The 20,293-nt window shown below is 42.2% G+C and overlaps 1 protein-coding gene across 1 annotated transcript in view; it reads left to right on the top strand.

The window, feature by feature from the left end:
* ndfip2 (Nedd4 family interacting protein 2) overlaps window positions 1-18,622 on the top strand; it is a 119,187-nt gene extending 100,565 nt beyond the window's left edge. Inside the window, exon 9 of the mRNA XM_041199259.1 lies at window positions 17,789-18,622. The gene's annotated coding sequence lies outside the window, so the exon portion shown is untranslated. The remainder of the gene's footprint in view (window positions 1-17,788) is intronic.
* The last annotated feature ends 1,671 nt before the right edge of the window (window positions 18,623-20,293 follow it).

The raw sequence follows: 20,293 nt of genomic DNA, 5'->3' as shown, positions 1-20,293 counted from the left end.
CATCTTGGATGGCAATTTCCTGATTTGCATGTTAACCGTGCATGTGTGGTCTCTGGAAGCTGCTGTCTGATTTACACGACAATAATGGTGAGCCTCACTGTTAATTCTACTGCAAAGCTCCACCCAAAATATTGTTTGGTTTACAGAAAACAAGTTGTTGTTTTAAGACTGTTGCATGTGATGACAAAATCAGGCAATTCATCAATAGAATTCATTAAAGAGTTACATGGTGGGGTAAGGGTTAATTGTTCCCAGAATAAGTAATTATATAACGTGGAACCCCATCTGGGGCCACATTCTCCACATGACTCAGTGATGTCCTGAAGATAAATTGTTCTTTTTAATTCAGACTGATATCAGTGCCCACCCAGAAGGCTCAATAACCATTCCCTTTGCTATTGGATTAATTCATGCTTTCAACTTCTTTCCTGAATCCTGCTATATAAACTTCTAATGAATGCCCTATTTACATAACTCCTTGCCTGTTGGCAAATGCTTTTTGATGTAAAAACTCTAAATGGCTGCAGTCTGAAACCTCACTTCTCCAAGCCTGTATTATGTTGATACTTGCAACTAGTCTGAGAAACAGCAGCAGGGAGGGAAAAGTGCTGATAACAATTGTCCCCTGCCAGTAGAAGCAAACGTATTAGCAATGAGTTTTACATCCTGCTGCTTGAAGTTTTCAGTTTTGGATGCTTAAATGAATGGTCATTAAATGCTTGAATCTAAAGATGAAAAAAATATTCAGAGTTGCATGTGCTTAAACTCCAGGCACCTGGTTGATCTGTGTGTGTGTGTGTGTGTGTGTGTTTCCCCAGTGTTATTGTGATGGTTTTTAGGCAATGGTTGTATTCTTGAAATTGTACTGTTGGCAGAATTTCCCAAACCAAAAACATGTTTGTTATTAGATGACAGTTTTGTTTCCTGAAGCTAGGTCAAGGACTGTGAGCTTGGGAGTACAGAGCTAATTTATGTTTTCAATCATTTCCTGAAGTAGTTTTTTTTTTAAAAATTATTTGAAGAGTGATGTGATTACTAATTTGTGATTTAATTGTTATTTTAAAAGAGCAACACAGAAAGTACATATCATATGTATTATTTTGGGTGGGATATTGTCTGCTGCATGTTGTCATATGCTGCCTTTGCAGCAATGTCACACTTACAGCCTCTAATATAATATAAGAACATAGGAACAGGCCATTAAGCCCCTCGAACCTGTTCTTCATCTGAAACACAACTCCATTTACTGTCAATGAATATGTAGGCAATGGTTTTTCTGTACTTACTCCATTGCATCCATTTATCATTTGAAACACCACAATTAAATCACCCTGCAACCTTCTAAGTTCAAATCAGTGCAAGTTTTTGCAACATGCCCTTGTAATTAAACATAGATTTATAAGGTCAATTTTTAACTCTGGAGAGGGATTGGGTGGGGAAGGGGAGACAAGCCCTCCTTTAATGAACAATTGGTTGCAAAGAATGAGTCACACAGCTGCCCTCCATTTTTCAGATGCCTCCCTGGAGCAGGAAGTGAGGTCTAGAAGGAGATACTGTTCCCCAACACCAGCCCACATATCCCCAAGGCCACTGTCAAGCAGGCTTGGACAGAGGTCAGTGCCACCAGCATCATCCCCAGGACCTGGGTTCAGTGTAGAAAGAGGTGTTTGGTCTCGGCAGAGCAGCAATATTGGGTACACCTCTTCGGCTCTCTCATCAACACTTGATCCCCCCCCCCCCCCCCCAACACCCCCCTCATCAGTCTCAATTATTACCTGACCTCCAACACATCCTTCAACATATAATCTTGTTCATTCCAAACACATCTCCTTCTCCCTCTCTTCACTCAGTGGTAACACTCGTTCTTCTGATACAGAAGGTTTTGTGTTCAAATCCCACTCCACGGACTTGAGCACAGAATTCAATACAATCCTGAGGGAGTGTTGCATGGTCAGAGATGCCACTTTTTTGGCTGTAGCATTAAACCAAGGCTCTTTCTTGTAAACATCAAGCAACTCCCATAGAAGCAGATTTTGGAGGAGAGAAATCCTATTGAGGATACAAGATAAGGCACTCCACCCTTCAGAGACACCAGCCCAGAAATCTCTGATAGTGAGTTAGAGGAGTCTGCAGGTGGTGAAATACCCAGGAGCAGTAGGCAGAAGCATGTCATGCTGGAAGAGATGGAGTAGTAGAAGCCTCTCTGGAGAGCTGGGCCCTCGGCCAGCTCTCCTGACATGGACAGAAGTGAGGATTTTGTGGATCCAGCCAAGAGAAGAAAACAGCTGGCCTCATAAACGAGATACTGATAGACGTGCCAAGGAGCTTCAGTGCTAGGGCCGAGGGTATGGAGCAGTCCACATTCAGCCTCTTGTACCATGTTGCATGGCATCACTAACTCTGTGGTCTACCAGGATAATGTGCTCACCTCCAGGAATTCTGCATCCAGACCCTCATAGCAGAAGTCCATACTAGTACACCTTGCAATTTTGATGGAAACCCAAATGCCTGTCATAATTGTGGGCTTCCCAATAGAGAGATTGATCAGTTGAATTGATAGGGGCTTTCACTCATCTTCAGCAGCCTGCTTTCCCAAGATCAGTGGACATGATGAGTCCACAGGGCTGGGAGCAGCAATGATGTTTTGGGAGCTGTACATGCTAGCCTAGAGAAGTCAACAGATCTGCACATTCACCTCCATTCAACTGATACCTGCTAGCAAGTCAGTTGGTCCAGACTGCCTTTGCAGCATCATTTAAAGAATGACTATGATATTGTGTTTGGTGTTAATCTTTTCACATAACAGAGGAAGCAAATCACTTCAGGATTCCAATTCTATATCTACCTTGGAATAAGTCTTTATGTCAAAAGAATGATAAACTCTTTCTGGCTATTTGGAAAGCTCAAGAACACTTGAATATATTAGAATCTGGTGTTTTCCAGTTCAAATCAAAACATTTCACATTTCCAAAACATTTATATATTTAAGAAATACAGAGATTTTTGTATCTGCAACTAAGGAAATAATCAAGAAAGGTTCAAAACAAGTTTGTTTAAGTATCTGAACTCGGGTAATATTTTTCAAAGGTATCCATTCCGTATTGGTGTCTTTATCTGTTTTAGGCATTTTATTTTCCAATTTAATCTGAAATATCTTTCTTGGAAAGTGTCCAATCTGTTGTCTGTTCCATGCTCCGAGGCTTCTAATCAACTTTGCAGTTTCAATTTTTCCAGTCCAGAAACTACATGCTCAACATCTTGCTTTCCAACTGAGAGTGAAAGGTTCTCGCTGGGGATTGCTTCAACGATATTTGTCAAATAATACAGGTCACTTCATGCTTTAAGCTCCACTTGGAAGTGAAACTATGGAGAGGATTTTGGCTGAATTAGCATGCATGACTTAATAATCCTGGATTTTCACCTGTATCTAAAAGCTTCCCAGAGGCATTGTCTTGTTCACCAGTTCCATGTTCTCCCAGCTGAGCAGGTCAATCTCATTACTTTCTGTTGTTGAATGTATGAGATTTTAGGGCTAACAATGAGTTGCCTGGTGTGCATCTGCTACACCAGGGATGTGCTAGCCTTGCTGAGGTCTCAGATATATTAATAAGATCATAATGCCCCATAGTGTGATCTCAGTGCCTGAACAAAGCTTTTGGGAGTCATTTTCCCCCTGGGCATCAGAGGAATACATGTGGTTGTAGATTGGCTGGCCATTATATACCTTGTCTGATTTTGCTTTCCATTGAAGTAATATGTATAGTAGCCAGCCAATCCACAATGCCAAGGTTACTACTGAGTTGTAAAAGTTTAAATATGCAGTCCACTACCCATATACAACAGACACTGTAGGCTGGATTTTAACTATGTTTGAGTGAATGGGATCTCAGTGAGTTAAAATCAGACCCTATGTGTTTGGCCCATTCAACCATGTTGATGCCAGTTCTTAAAGGCGTGCCTCCCTTGCAATTGGTCTTACACACTGAGTTTGAGCTAGATAATCTACTCAGGTTCAAGAAGTTGGCTAACTTGAATGACGTGCTCAAGATTCTGGGAAGCGCATCAAAACGTACAACGTTAACAAACTACCCCTCACTATTACATTTAATTAATAGCTATCAACACAATATTTAAAAAAAGGCATTAGTCCTACATTGAATTGATCAATCCCCCTCTAATTCATTGCCGCTGCAATAATATAATCGCCAGTTGTTTCCAACAGGATTTTAGAAAATAATAGTACAGGCCATCCACCACACAACTATTCATTTCCTCTGTATGCTCCATCAAAGCTTATTTGACAACAAATCTAGGTTCTAAACTGCTGCATATCAGAAGTGCTGGGCATTGCCTGCAAGTTTAACTCTTTCTGTGCTGTGAATGGTTAAGAAGCCAAGCAAATAATCAAGTAGACAAAGATGTTGCACTCCTGTTACAAATGCATAAGTAGCAATGAATTGACCCAGCAATATCATGTTTATTTCATGATGTCCTTGAGTTTCACTACTGCAGTGTATTCACACTTTCTTTAGGCAGCATCCTATCTGCTACCTGTGGGCATTAGTGAGTGGAGAAGTTATTTGAGCTTTGAATGAATAGAGCCAAAGAACATTCTATTGGTTATCCCCCTGTATCTATTAATTTTAGAGTAGAAAGGGCACAATTAGAGGATGCCTGCTGTACTAGTTGGCCTAGGTATCCAAGATGATTGAAACCTGATGTGTCATTAACTTTACCCCCTACAAAGAGCCATTGCCATGGAACAGAGATACAGGAAGAAGGTCTGTCATCTCAACCGAAGATCCCATCCTTCAAACACTTGATGCGAGTCTGTGAACATCTAGCAAGCAAGCACCCCATGTTGGCTGTGTGCTTGGAGTTTATTTCTTGCCACATTTTATGAGTCATGGGGCAAATGACATAACAGGGCAATAGTGCCGAGTGCAATGTTAAACACCATGCCTGTACATTTTATATGTGCATAGGCAGTTGCCACATTCTCCCTATCAAACCTACAGTGCAGTGCTACAAAGATGCATTGTACAGCAACATTGTAAAAGCATTCACTACGGTAGCCTCCTTCAGACCAACAAATGTCTTCCTCACTGCTCCTCGGTTTGACAATATTTTCTGTTCCACTATATTTCTGCTGCTTTCATCCAGGATGCTCTTGTGCTACTCTTCAGGGCAGTCGTTTTCTGCTCCAAAAGGGACCATCCATTTCTCAAACAATTCCTACTGCAGAACCTCCAAAGTCTTTTCTTGGAATGGTGTCATTTTTCAAACTAACGTTACTTCGTGCATTTCTTTCTTTTTCAGCATTACATTTTAAGATGTTCAACAGCCTTTTAAGAGTTTCTAATAGGAGATAATACAGTCATTTCCTTTGGGTGGTTGGCAGCAGAAACACGGCAATCTTATGTAAAGTGACTGAACTTGCATTATAATACAGTCAGCCTAAAGCACTGCAGGCATAACACCCAAAAAGCAGCACTCCTACTGACATAGTGATGGCATACATCATTGACGCCATTATGAGCAATCGCTTGTGCTGTTGTCCAGCATCCAGCTCAGACTGGTGACTGAAAATCCTTGAGTGTTATGGTTAGAAAACAGATGCAAACTGAAAAAAGGCATTTGGCCCCTTCCTTAGGCTTTGATATGGACTGGCATGGACCCGATGGGCTAAATGGCCTCATTCAGTGCCATGATGATTCTATGATTGTGACTCCATGACTAAGCACCACAGTCCAGTGGTTAATATGTTCAATTGACTTCAGGAACCACACAAAAGTTCCTGGAAATTAATTATTATCCAATAACTTTCATTCAAACTTGTGAGCACCTAGAAAACAAGGTGGTGTTAATAAACACAAGCATTTTATTTGAACAAATGAATTGGAGGCTAATTAAATGTTCTTTCAATGTGTATTGCTGTCCAGATTGGAAAAGTGATTTGAAGACCACCCACTTAGCAGATGTGTCACGATGTGTTAGCTAACCATACATTAAATCCACCCACATGGCAAAAGTCTGACATTCCAGCTTTACTGCCAATCAATGGATGTTTTTAATCATAGAACAGCCAGCTCTTTTCTGTCCAGCTGAGATGGTCCTTGCAAACACTTTTTGGATTTCTTTTCTGCTTTACTTGCTGCTTTTAATCTTCTGAGCCTTCAATCTGTTCCAGTGAAGTAAATGCTGATATCCCTTATTCTTCCCATTCCATTAAATTTAGTACTGTGCCTTCTTTCAATCATGCCTACCATTATGTAGTCTCCTGTGAAATTCTGCCTCTTGCACCTGGCCTCTTGATCAGTGTAAAGCCTCCTCGTAACCTCTGCAAATTCACCATTAGATCTGCCAAACACAATGTTTTTGAAAGGACACGTCAACTGCTGTCTTCCTGCCTTCCTAGCAGCTGCTTCTTCTGGCTTCCTGCCAAGGTTGCCTCTTGTGACTTCTACAAATGCTCCTTTCTATACTTTTCCTGCCCGGATGGCTCTCCTCAAAAGAAGGCTGACTTTTTGTCTCACTTTGCTCCTGAAACCCTAAACTCAAAAACGTCCATACTGAGTTTCCCCCATTGTGGGCCAATATCAAGTCTTATCTACCAAGTCTATCCAATCCTTTGCTCTCTGGAGTCAATTGGATCTAAATGCAATCCATTCCAGTGTCTTCAACTTATGTGCTGCTGCTGAAATTACTGCAAAGCATCTCTGGATCTGAGCCCATCTATCATTCTCTTTAGGAGTGTATTTATGCTCAATCTGTCCTTAAGAAAGGGAATCCATCTTCTCTTAATTGTGCCTCTGCTTCATCAGTAATTTTTCTAACCCTATCAATCCAGTTCCATTTTGGAGTGTTACAACAGAAAAAACACATCTCCGGAATTGGTTTCCCTTGCTGCTACCACGCAGTCAACTCTGCATCCGGAGATTCCTTCCATGGCTCCTCCTCTTCATTGTCTACATAACTACCTTGGGGACCATAGTTACACAGCACTCCTGCTAGAACACAGTCAGGAATGTAACAGAAGGACCGTAAAAGACCAGGAGCTGGATATACCAGTTCTGAACCTTTGCACCAAGTAACCAAATGACTGTATAAGAGGGTGGATCTCTATTCACCCCTTCCAAAGACAGTGATGTAGGAGGGACAGGTGGTCATATTGACCCTTTAATCACAAATCAATCAAAGTGCTTCCTGAAAACATACCTTCACGATTCTTTTAAGGGAATAATTCTTATTCTCAATATTCAAAAAAGTTTTGCAAAGAAAGCTTTCGTAATAATATAATCAAGTACCATTAAATTGCCTCTATACAGCTTTTATAAGTATTTGACTTGAAAATTCCAGCTTCTCCCAAAAGTCGGAGCTTGGATTTAACATGCTTGCAGTCTGGGCATGAGCAATGATTCTGTTTTCTCAGGGTAAATCAGTACTGTTCAGCCAGTTGAACTGGTGGAATATTTTGCCCATGCGACTGGCAGTCTCTACAGAGTTGCTTTGCAAACTATAGAAAGAAAATGTTACAAGCTTTGTTCAGGTACTTTTTAGAGTGAGGTTTCTTTGTATAGCAGTGTGGATGTAAGCAAGTATGAGGGAAATGACAGTTTAATGCTTGCACAACTGGTGCAGCTTTTGTATTGTGTTAAACAACCTTTAGAAAGTTTTGGACCCAGTTGTGATAACTCTACTTCCTGGCTGCATAGCCTGCTGGCATCCACAATCAGGTGAATAACAGCCAAATGGACAAGGTATTGCAAGACTCCCACGACCTATAGAATCTTACCTTAGCAAGGGATCAATGCCTTCAGGAAGGAAGCAGCGAGTGGGAGAAAATTGTAAAAGAAAACATAATGAAGCAGAAATGTTGAAACAAAAACCAGACACAAGCTTGAGAGAACCCTAATATCCATGCATGTGCCATGAAAATGACTCGTTGCTGCCACAAGCATGGAAAAACTATTGACTATTATACGAGAACATTGAAGACAACAGTGATAGATTTTCCCTTTGAATGCTGAAACACTAGTGTTGAATAAGGTAGAAGCCCATATCACAATAGAATGAAGCTGCTTACAATTTTTCAAACATTAAAACAAATGGATAGAACACAATAAAGCCGCTTGCTCCTAATTTTGTGACAGGGGTTTCTGCCTATCAAACTCTTACACTGAAGAGGAAAATCTACCTATGAATTTCCCACAGGGTTCAGGGAGTGATTGTTCACTCTGCATTTTAACTTGGGAGCACACTGGCAGGATTCAAGAGGGGCAGAGAATTGGCAATGCCTTTCATCACTTCTTTCAGGAGCTGATCTGACATTTTTGAACATGCTGAATATTAAAGTGCCCCAGTAGATAGGCATCTGGAATTCTTGAAGGGATTGACCAAAAAGTCAACTGTTCCCTCCTTTTGCCTCTTCCTGTGGCATCTTTTTTGGCCTTTCAGTTGAGCATTACAATCTCTGCCAACTTCATTGCGCTCCCCCAACACCACCCTTCCCCCACCTCTCCTTATGCTGCAGCCTCCCAAAGTGATTTTAAATCCTTTCTCCCAATTATTTTTTAAATTTATTCTTTCACAAGGTGTGGGCATTGCTGGCTAGGCCAGCATTTATTGCCCATCCCTATTTGTCCTTCAGAAGGTGATGGTAAACTGCTTTCTTGAACTGCTGCTGGTCGTGTGGTGTACCCACAGTACTGTTACAGGTTGGTGGAAGGGGAGTTCCAGGATTTTGACCCAATGATAGTGAAGGAACAGTGATATAGCACCAAGTCATTTTGGTGTTTGGCTTGGAGGGGAACTTTCAGGTGGTGGTGTTCCCATGCATATGCTGCCCTTGTCCATCAAGGTGGTAGAGGTTGCAGGTTTGGAAGGTGCCATTAAAGGAACCTTGGTGAGTTGCTGCAGTGCATCTTGTAGATTGTACACACTGCTGCCACTGTGCATCAGTGGTGGAAGGAGTAAATGTTTAAGGTAGTGGATGGGGTGCCAATCAAGCGGGCTGCTTTATCCTGGATGGTGTCACGCTTCTTGAGTGCTGTTGGAGCTGCACTCACCCAGGCAAGTGGAGAGTATTCCATCACACTGCTGACTTGTGCCTTGTAGATAGTGGACAGGCTTTGGGGAGTTAGGAAGTGAGTTACCAGCCACAGAATTCCCAGCCTCTGAACTGCTCTTGTAGGCACAATATTTGTATGGCTGGTCCAGCTCAGTTTCTGGTCAATGGTAACCCCCAGGATGTTTGCAAAATTTTCTGCTCAACATCTCAGCCTCCAGCTCTCAGTCTGGATAAAACCTCATGTGTCTTGTGGTACCAGATTAAATACTTCTACTTTCTCCCTGTCTTTGCTTTTGTAGCAGGAGAGAATGTCTCGAACACTGCTGGGATTCAAAGCTATGCCATCCTTCTCCATGCTCTGAAATTGGTAGAGTCTGTACAATGATGCACTATTTAATCATTCCTTTTATTGTGTCATACAGCACTCAGTGTTTGACCATCCATGCTTCATTGTTTGATCACTGTTTAGAAACATCAAACACAAATAACTCAAAATGCAAACTTAACACCAACATTTTTGATATTTGCATCATAGCAGGATATGAGTATTCCCTAAGCAAGCCATAAATATTTTGAACAGCGGAATAGTGTAACCATTTATGGAGAAGGAGGAAAGACCATAAACTGCATTTGATACATTTTTTTTTTAGTTCTTTCATGGGATGTGAGCATCACTGACAGGGCAGCTTTAGTTGTCCATTCCTAATTTCCCTTGAGAAGGTGGTGGTGAGCCGCCGCCTTGAATTGCTACAGCCCACCTAGTGTGGGTACACCCACTGTTAGGAAGGGAATTCCAGGATTTTCCAGGAGTTCCAGTAACAGTGAAGGAACAGTGATATAGTTCCAAGTCAGGATGCTGTGTGGCTTGTAGGGAAACTTGCAGGTGATGGTGTTTGCATGGATTTGCTGTCCTTGTCCTTTTTGGTGGTAGAGGTCGTGGGTTTGGAAGGTGCTGTCAAAGGAGGTTTGGCAAGTTGCTGCAGTACATTTTGTAGGTGGCATACACTGGTGCAATTGTGTACTTGTGGTGTAGGGAATGAATGTTTAAGGAGGCGGTGGACTGGATGGTGTTGAGCTTCTTGAGTATTGTTGGAGCTGCATTCATCCAGGCAAGTGGAGAGTAGTCCATCACACCCCTGACTTGTGTCTTGTAGTTGGTGGACAGGCTTTGGGGAGTCAGGAGGTGAGTTACTCGCCACAGAGTTCCCAGCTTCCAACCTGCTCTTGCAGCCACAAATTTTTATGGCTGGTCCAGTTCAGTTTCTGGCCAATGGTAACCCCGGGTTGTTGATAATGGGGCATTCAGTGATGGTCATGCCATTGAATGTGAAGGGAAGATTGTTGGATTCTCTCTTGTTGAAGTTGGTCATTGTCTGGCATTTGTATGGCATGTATGTTACTTGCCACTTATAAGCCCAAACCTGAATGTTGTCCAGTCTTGCTGCACATGGATTTGGACTGCTACATTATATGTGAAGTCATGAATGTTACTGAACATTGTGCAATCATCAGCAAACATCCCCACTTCTGACATCATTTTGTTTACTAGTTGCGTGGCCTATCTTATCTTGAGTAACTGTAGTCTGACTCTGGTAATTACTTCAAATTGGTTTATTAACACTATATATTAGAAGGTTACAGAGTGGGTTTGTGTCTCAGGAGTATAGACTGTTTCATCCTTTCTACAGGGTCCCTAGCACATGACTGCTTATATCACTATTACATCATGATTGACATCACTTATTACCATAACTGTTCTATTAACCCATTATGCTACATTTACATTGAAGGGAAGGTCATTGAAGGAGCTGAAGGTGGTTGGGCCTAGATGCTACCCTGAAGAATTCCTTTAGAGATTCCTGAGGCTGAACTGATTAATCTCCAACAACCAGGGCCATTTTCATATCTGATCTTTTTGTGTTTGCCTGTGTTTTAAAGTGAAAGTGAATTTTACTTTAAAAATACAGTAAATCTATTATGTCAGATCACATTGAAACTATGTGAAGAGCTTGGAAGCAAGACTTGAATAATTTCTTAAAACAAAAAACATGGAGGCTAACAATGATGATCTCTATTTCCAGAAAAACCATGAAAATGCCAACTCAATGCCAAGTGTCAAACTCATAGTATGCATCATAAACTACCTGAATAGATGTTGGAAGGATGGTAGCCAAGGACCCACTAATGCAAATATTCTAGTGAAATCCATGTCCTCAGACAGAAACCCTGGAGAACATGAGAAGTTCTGACCTGTCTTGCAATCTTCCCCCTTCCCAATTCCTCTTGTACGCTAAACTTGCTATCACGTTCAAACTTGCTAACTTGCACGGCTCTCAGTAGCCATTGCGTAATGCACATCTAAATTATTGCTCAACCTGACCTCTTCCATTACAAAGTGAAAAGCCAACAAAGTATAAGTAAATGTTGCAAACTACTTAAATAATATTCAGCCCCATTGGAATTTGGAGCAACACTTTTGTGGACAGGCCTGTAATAAGCTATACATTTGAGTGGACATAGTATAAGCCCGTGTAAATGAACAAAATATAACAGATAGAATGACATTTTCTCTCAGTACTCTCTTAATGGCACATGACACCAAGTTTGCCTAAGACAGGCCAGTTTTGCTCAGGCTAGAAAGAGAAGGGGAAAGTGAGTTTTAACAATCACTGGTCAATTTTCCAATGTAATGGACTAAATTGCCTACACCAGCAGACTATGTCAACATTAGTTTTTTAATTGCCTTCAGTGTTCTTCAGCCCCATTGCTTATTAATACTGTGGCAAAGTACTAAAGCAACATCCTCCACCCTCTCTCAGCCAGGTGCCCAAATTGTGTGGGATAGTTTGAGCACCTAAGTGCTGTTAAATAGTCAAGCTCTGGGATTTCAGATAGGGTTAGGGTCTTCCACACTGGTGGTTACAGGGAAATGTGTGTATAACAGTAAGGGGATAAAGACTTGGCGGGGAGATGCAGAGTAAAGGGTTAACTCTAATGATTGCTACTGAGCATATGCATGAGGAGCTATATCACCGTGATGTCACTCACTGAGAGAAGGTGACTGAGAAGCATCTTAGAGAGTAGCCCCAGTTATGTCTTGATCTTACTTGACCTTTGTTAATAGTTAGTATGTAAATAAATGTGTTTCCAACAAAAGACCATTGTCTCCAGCAAGATCTCTTTTAGAGTAAGACGCTAGCGAATCCCGAGATAAAACCCAATAACAGAGGTGCGAAGTTCAGCTCCATCCCTCATCTGCCCTCTGGCATCCCCAGCATTTTCACAATTTCTGTCTTTATCCCTTCAGTGGACATGTCTTGTGTCTCAGACATGGCTCAGTTGGTGAGCCTGTGGGTCAGAATGTTGTAGGTTCAAGTCCTGCTCGAGGACTTGAACACAAAAATTAAGGCTGATGCTCCAATGCAGTGTTGAGGGAGTGCTGCACTGCAGGAGGTGCTGTCTTTTGGAAAAGATGTTAAACTGACACTCCTGGTCTCTCAAGTGGATATAGAAGACGTGATGACCAATGATCCATGATTTTACATGTTTGCTCCATAATCAAAGATATTGTCCCTTTGCATGTTGTGCATATGTGTGGTTGCACTGCTCCCGATTGCCTGATTGGACAGGTTCGCCAGCACCTCTACCCCACACTCCCCAGCTCTCACAGATTTGCCAACAACCCCTGTCTGCTCGTGTGGCCTCCCACACCTCATATTTTTTCCCGAGAGTTGATCACCCTGGTAAAAGACCCATGGCACAATTTGAAGAAGAGCAAAGGAGTTATCCCTAATGTTTTAGTCAATATTTATCTCTCAGTCGACATTACAAAAATGGATTATCTGGTCATTATCACATTGCTGTGGCGGGAGCTTGCTGTGCACAAATTGGCTGCTGCATTTCCTCTGCTAGAACAGTCACTACACTTCAAAAGTACTTAATTGGCTGTAAAGCACTTTGGGACATCCTGTGGCCATATGAAAGGTGCTCTATAAATGCAAGTCTTTATTTTCTTTTATTCTATCTGCTAATAATATTCCTCCCAACCAGAAACTGATCCGACAAAGGACAACATTGTCTCCATGACTTGCTCCTTCTGGTGGATGTGTATGTAATTGCATCCCATAGTCCTAAATACTACTTCGAAAGAGAGTACTTGGACTTTGAAGCTAAGGAAATGATTCAGGTGAACATATCTGATCTGAGACAGTCTGGGCAATGTGCCAGAAAGGAAATTATGAATAGATATAATTTTTTTTTCTCTTGGGTGCTCTCACATGGAATATTATGCTACCATGGGAAGCTCCTTAACTACTTGAACTTTGCATCTCCCTTGTTCTGTTCCCGTTGATTAATATTTAACTTTTGATTGTGACCTTTGGATCATCTATGTAAGAGGATAGTGAACAAGAGAACAGATAGTTAGGGACAACTTAATTGAAGGAATAAGAGAAATCAGTAAAAGAGAGGTTAAGAGTAGAATGCGGCAGTTACACCATTGCATCAACATTTAGTGTATTTCACATTGCAAATGAAGTAATTTAATGCTTATGCTAATGATCACATATAGATCTTTCTATCCTTTAATAACATTTCATATGTGTTTTGTGTTTATCATGATTTTAGAGTCACAGGTTAATTGTCTTCTTTGTCATTGGTTGAGTGTTTACAGTTCTGTGTTTCTTTGCTTTCTTTCTAATGAAAGACTTGTATTTATGTAGCACATTTCACAATATCAGGTTGTCCCAAATTAAATACATTTGAAGAGTAGTAGTTCCTATTGTAGGAAACATGGAAGAGAGGTTCCACAAACAGAAGTATGAAAATGATAATGCCTGTTTTGGTGACATTGGTGCGAAATTTGTCTAGGACAACGGGACCATGCCACTGCATTTCTTCAAAAGAATGCCATGGGATTATTTTTTTTCCACCTGAGGTGGGCAGACGGAGCCTTGGTTTAATGTTCCACCTCAAGGTCCTATCTCCTATCGTGCAGCACTTCCTCCAATCCAGTACTGCACCAGAGTACCAGCCTAGATTTTATGCACAAGTCTTTGGAGTGAGACTTGCTGCCTTTGGCCAGCAGCCAGTAACCCAGTAATGGCTGTTGTGTACAGGCTTCTTAGGCCTCCCAGTTGTGTGCTAGGAGAATGTTGGACCTAGGCTAATGATCTGAACCCAGAAATACAGACGTGCTTCACCTAACTTGTGCACAAACAGGAACCTGAAGGGGGAAGCATGTTGGCCTCACTGCTAACAAGTTGAAGACTTTCTTGATCCCCTATCATGTTGCAGAACCTGCTGATGTGAGAAGGAGAGAAAAGGAGATATGCCACAAAGTGGAGATGAGAGGCTAAATACATGGGAGAGAAACCTTGTGTAGCAGATGGTATCTCTGGGCCTTTTGGAAGCAAGAGTGATGGTTGCTTTACCTTTGCTCCCATGGGAGGTGCAGGAGTTCTTTTGCAATCTGCCACCATTTGATGTTGACTTTGTGCACAGTTAGTGTACTTTTGCTTCACATTAATCGTACAACACTGGGAGTTTGGGACTCATTCAAATCAGACCCTCAAAAATATTGACAGGATAGATTTTAACTCCATTCACCAAAAAAAAAAGAAACGAGCTTTCAGATGGGTGGCTAAACCATCTAACCAAAGCCAGAAGATGTTGATGTGTGAAGGGGATTAGTTGGGCCCTGATGATGTCAATGGATTCTGAGTGCAATTGTAAATCTGCCTTAAGTATAGTATAAAGGGTTAACAGATGCGGTATGCTAATGTTTAACATAGATGATGATATACTACTATACATACGTTAGACTCAAGAAAGAGAGAGGGAGAGAAGCTGGAATCATGCCTAGGATCAACGTGCCTACTCTGTAACTTGTGTAGAAGTAGTACTAATAAACAAGTGACAAGCGGATACCAGGGCATGCCTACAATCTAAGAACTAAATCCCACACCTAAAGTCCAAAATAGAGGGACACATCTCAGAACATGGTGGCAGCAGTGGAGACATTGATGTAAAAGACACATTGGCATTATTGAAGGAACCACAGAATGCAGATACATTTGAAAGCAGCTCGTAAAAAAATCGGTGGAAGAAAGAGGCACACTGGAGAGAGATAACGATGACTGTATCTGGTGAGCGGTCCCTGCTCTTGCTCCACCCGTTTGACTACCTTGAGGGCCCTCAGAGAGGCCAGCAATGGGAATTACGGAAATGCTATTTTCTCTGGTACTGAGCATCACCAGGTCTTCACAAAAAAGTGCCAAAGCTCCAAGTTAGTTCCCTTCGTTATGCAGTAGGTCCAGTAGCAGATGATGTCCCCCTAAGGCAGGGTACACAGGAGTCCACCATGGACTTTGAGCCCATTCTTAAACCTATTTTAGCCCAAAGCAATACTGAATAATTGAACAAGCATGTTTTAACCAGAGGTCACATAGACCTGGGGAATCAATTGAATTATTTGTAACCGACCTATATCGCCTAGCTAGTTCTTGTGGATACAGGGCGCTGAAGAATGAGTTAATCAGTAATTGCAATGTCGTGGTGTCTGGGATGAAAAACTTTCCAGACCAAAATTAATATTACTTTGGATCAATCGGCCCAGTATGAAAGGCAGGTTGAGCTTAGAGCATTTAATTGGGCAATAATTTAGGGCAACTCAGAGGCTTCACATGACTGGGTAGGCAACAGGCAGTGGCCCCACTCATGAGAGAACCTACTGAACCAGGCGAAAGGGTGGGAAAATCCACTCTGGCAACCATTTTGGATTGCTTGTGTTGTGGTATGAAAATGCAGCATAGATGCTAGAACAGTCCAATAGGGGGCAAGAAATACTTCCAGTGTGGCAAAACTGGATATTTCAAGTGTTTCTGCAAATCCAGTCATTTTAATCAAACTCAAAGACCAGTAAGTATTCATGAAACACTTTCCAACCAAGAAATTGGAAGTCAAGACAAAGACAAAATTACAGAGTTCCTATGGGAAGTTGATTCTCTTAAACAAGACTTTGGGCAGAATTGTCCCAGATTTGTATTATGTGCAGTAGCGGGTGCGGAAAATGACATTTTACCCACTAGCCGTTATAATGGCTTCTTACACCATATTGTCTCAAACCCGCTGCATTCCCGGGAAACACGCCATTTCGATGATTTGCCCACCATGCCGTCACCTCGTCGCTTCAACATGCCAGGCACCATATTTAAAGTTCACGCACACCTCTCGGTGCTTCCAGCCGAAGACTGCTGCAAAGAAGACATGACCTCGAAAGGCAAGAAGACTGCAGCCCCCAGGTTTAGCGATGCATCCCTTAAGAACCTTTTAAATGCTGTGGAGGCCCATTGTGATGTCCTGTAGCCCTGCTCTGGCTGTAAGAGAGACAGCAACATTACCACTCTGGCTTTGTAGGCGATGGCAGTGGTGATCAGTGCCAAAGTTGCACAGAAGAGGTTGGCCATCTAATGCATGAGGATGAATTACCTCATCCATGCAGCCAGGGTGTGGCATCCATCTCATCACTCCAAACTCACACACTCAAGCCCATCACACATTCACTGGCATCTCACTCACTGCCAGCTCAAGGGACATCACCACTCACTCTCTCACACACACCCTCACGTCTCCATTGGGCCTCATCTACTCTGGAGACGACCTCCTCAGCCCTCACCATTTTGAGGCCACTTGCACAGATCAACTTGTGCCTCCACACAAACCCTGGATTACCCTCCTTCCCCAGAACAGCCCTCATCCTGCATCTTCTCCCCTTGCCTGAGGCCATTTCTCCCCCTTCCCCAAGCAAGTCCTAGCCCTGCAGCCATACAAAGTCACCTCCACCTTATGGCTGGCCTGGTAGGTAGAGACCTGCCCATGAGGCCCCCTAAAAGCGAGGTGGTGCTGGCTGTGAAGCCTGGCACTGATGACGGCGAGTGCTGTCCAAAGCAAGGTAGGCAAACAAAGCTCAAAGTCTTGAGTGAAGCGCAGCTCGCCAGTGAATGTCGCTTCTGTGCAGTTGCGAAACATGGCAGCCTGCAATCAAGCCAACGTGGGTGGACGATCCAGCGTGGGGGGATGATTCTGGTAGGCTGGCCTTATAATAATATGCAGATGTATTACAATGAGGTTTCCGATGTCCAATGGCAGGAAACGTGGCCCGCCATCGATGGGCTGAGCAGATAATTGCAAGCTGGATTCACGACATTATGAGACCTTGCCGCCATATTGTCTGCTCATGACACCGAGCATGCCAGACACCAGTGGGCATGGAAACTTACACTCTATTGGTCAGTAACTGTCCTAGTTCAAGGCTTTGATGCTACTTTTAAAATCGTTGCTGAAGCTGCTGTTAACTTAATAGCAGATGACCTTGACTGGCTTTAGCCAATAACACTTTACACATCAGACATCAAGTTACAAGGTCCAGGTGGTATAGATCTTCCAGTCAAAGGCAGAAATATTGCTTTTCTCAGCCACAGGGGGTGGCAGATCGTTGATTGTCTCTATGTTCTTCACAATCAATGTACGTATATGTTGAGTGGAGATGTTGACATACTTCTATGAATTCTAGAAGAACTAGATGATGTTCATCATTTGAATGATTCACTGTCCTGCATGCAACAGTTTGCAACATTTTACTTAGAAGCAGTGGAAATTCAGCCTTCAGAAGCTGAGGAAGTTTATATAATTAACAGTAAGTTCTTTTTTTTTTCACAGAAACAGCATCCGCTAGACCCTGGGCAGAGATTGAAGTTATAAATCTGTTCTTCATGAAGTAAGGCCAGAAGAGGCACTGTAACAGATGGTGACCACTCCCATGAAGACCTGCTGGACCTGAATTCACTCTTCTTAGTGTCATATAATAATTTTCATAATATTATTGTGATTTATTTTAAAGGTAGTTTAACAGTGGGGTTTGGATTAGTTTCTCTGTGTGAGATTGTGTGTTGGGGGGGGGGGTGGTTTCAATTGAATTGCAGACAGTGAGTCTGGAACTTTTGAGTTATCAAAAGAGAAGCTAGGTTTGAAATGCTAAATATGTAAACACGGCTGAAGTTTTAGAATGGGAGGTATGAAAAACATTTGCACTTTTAGATAAACCAGAGTCATGAATTTCAAAGAGGTAAGGTGTTACACCTAGCCAACAGAGGCTAAGCCAAATATTGTGTTTATTTCTCCCAAAGATTACTGATAATATGAGTACTTTCAAAGATTTATATTATGGAAAAAATAAAGTTGCAAAGACATATTGGAACAATGGGATTTACATTAAAAATGGAGAAACATGTATAAAGGAGGTGAGATTATGTGTAAGGAAAGAAGGCATTCTTAGATTCAACAAGAGTGAAAAACCTCCAGCCTCTATGTACCAAGTGCTGTCTCCAGAAACTGAAAATAAGAGAATTTATTTTAAATATCACTGTCCAGGGTATTGTGTGCTTTGCCGAGGTCTGTTGAAATCTATGCTGTTTTTCTGTTGCAGTAGCGAAGTTGTAGTTAGGGGAGCTAGGAGTTATCATAGTAGCAATTTGTAGACCTATGTATGTGCTTAAAATCTTTTCTTTTATTAATAAATGTTTAATTTAGTTTTGTAAAAAAAACCTCTAAGACTCGGCGGACTTATTACTACTGAATTCAGGACATGCATCTCGAAATAAAAATACAAATTGCAAAAACAGTTGTGGCAGCTGTTTCAAATTTCCCTCTGGGATTTGAACAGCTCAGCATCCGCTGTGCCATAACAGTAGAGAGTGATGAAGAAGAATCCCTTGCAGTACTGATGATTTCATTGAGGTTGAGGTCCTAGGGGAAGATTTGCCTTTCCAGTTGATGGATGCACCTTATGCAATCTCTGTTGTCCTTTAGAGGATTCAGCCATGTTTCTAGTGGCTGAGCAGCATTCAGATACTAGTTCCATTGAACTTACTAATGTATTGCTTACTTTATCTCCTGTGTCCATGAGGAACCTTCCACAGAGGATGCCTTGCCTGAGTCCCAGTCAGAGTCCATAGAGGATCACACTGTTAAAGAGCTGGGTGAAAGTCAATTGCCTGCCATACTTCAGTCCCAGCTGAAAATCTTCTTCCCTCCAAAGCTGGAGGTCAGCACAGACACTGTGGCAGAATCTTTAACACTTCTGAAGCAGCAGAATCCTGTACAGAAAACTTGTTCCAGAGTTAAATGTTACAGGAAATTCATCCCATTACAGAAGGTGAGGCTGTCTTGTCTACATATTCTAAGCAGTTCTTTCCATTGCCCATAGTGGAGCAACCTCACAAAGGGAGAAGTGTGGCTTACCACTACCTGCAGAAAGTACCTCCTAAAATATCATTGGGAAATTCTCCATTTTTTTTAGCATTTATGGGATGTGGGCGTCCCTGGCTAGGCCATCATTTATTGCCCATTCCTAATTGCCTTTGAGAAGGTGGTGGTGAGCTGCCTTCTTGAACCGCTGCAGTCCATATGATGTAGGTACACCCACAGTGCTGTTAGGGAGGGAGTTCCAGGATTTTGACTCAGCGACTTTGAAGGAACAGCGATATATTTCCAAGTCAGGATGGTGAATGGCTTGGAGGGGAATTTCCAGGTGGTTGTATTCCTATGTATCTGCTGCCCTTGTCCTTCTAGATGGTAATGGTCATGGGTTTGGAAGTTACTATTGAAGGAGGCTTGGTGAGTTTCTGCAGTGCATCTTGTAAGATCGTACATACTGTTGCTACTGTGCGTCAGGGGTGGTAGAGGGAGTGAATGTTCATAGATGGAGTGTCAATCAAGCAGCTGTTTTGTCCTGGATGGTGTCAAGCTTCTTGAGTGTTGTTGGAGCTGCACACTTGCAGGCAAGTGGACAGTATTCCATCACAATCCTGACTTGTGCCTTTTAGATGGTGGACAGGCTTTGGGGAGCCAGCAGGTGAGTTACGGACCACAGAATTCTGAGCCACTGACATGCTCTTGTAGCCACAGTATTTATCTGGCTAGCCCAATTCAGCTTCTGGTAAATGGTAAGCCATGGATGTTGATTGTGGGGATGTCAGTGATGGCAGCGCTATTGAATGTCAAAGGACTATGGTTAGATTCTATCTTGATGGTCATTGCCTGGCACTTGTGTGACGCAAATGTTACTTGCCACTTGTCAACCCAATCCTGGATATTGTCCAGGTCCTGCTGCATTTGGACATGGACTGCTTCAGTATCTGAGGAGTCTCGAATGGTGATGAGCAT

The sequence above is a fragment of the Carcharodon carcharias genome, chromosome 11 (genome assembly GCF_017639515.1).
Source record: "Carcharodon carcharias isolate sCarCar2 chromosome 11, sCarCar2.pri, whole genome shotgun sequence".
In the NCBI taxonomy this organism is placed as follows: domain Eukaryota; kingdom Metazoa; phylum Chordata; class Chondrichthyes; order Lamniformes; family Lamnidae; genus Carcharodon; species Carcharodon carcharias.
This window is presented reverse-complemented; position numbering and strand designations above follow the sequence as displayed.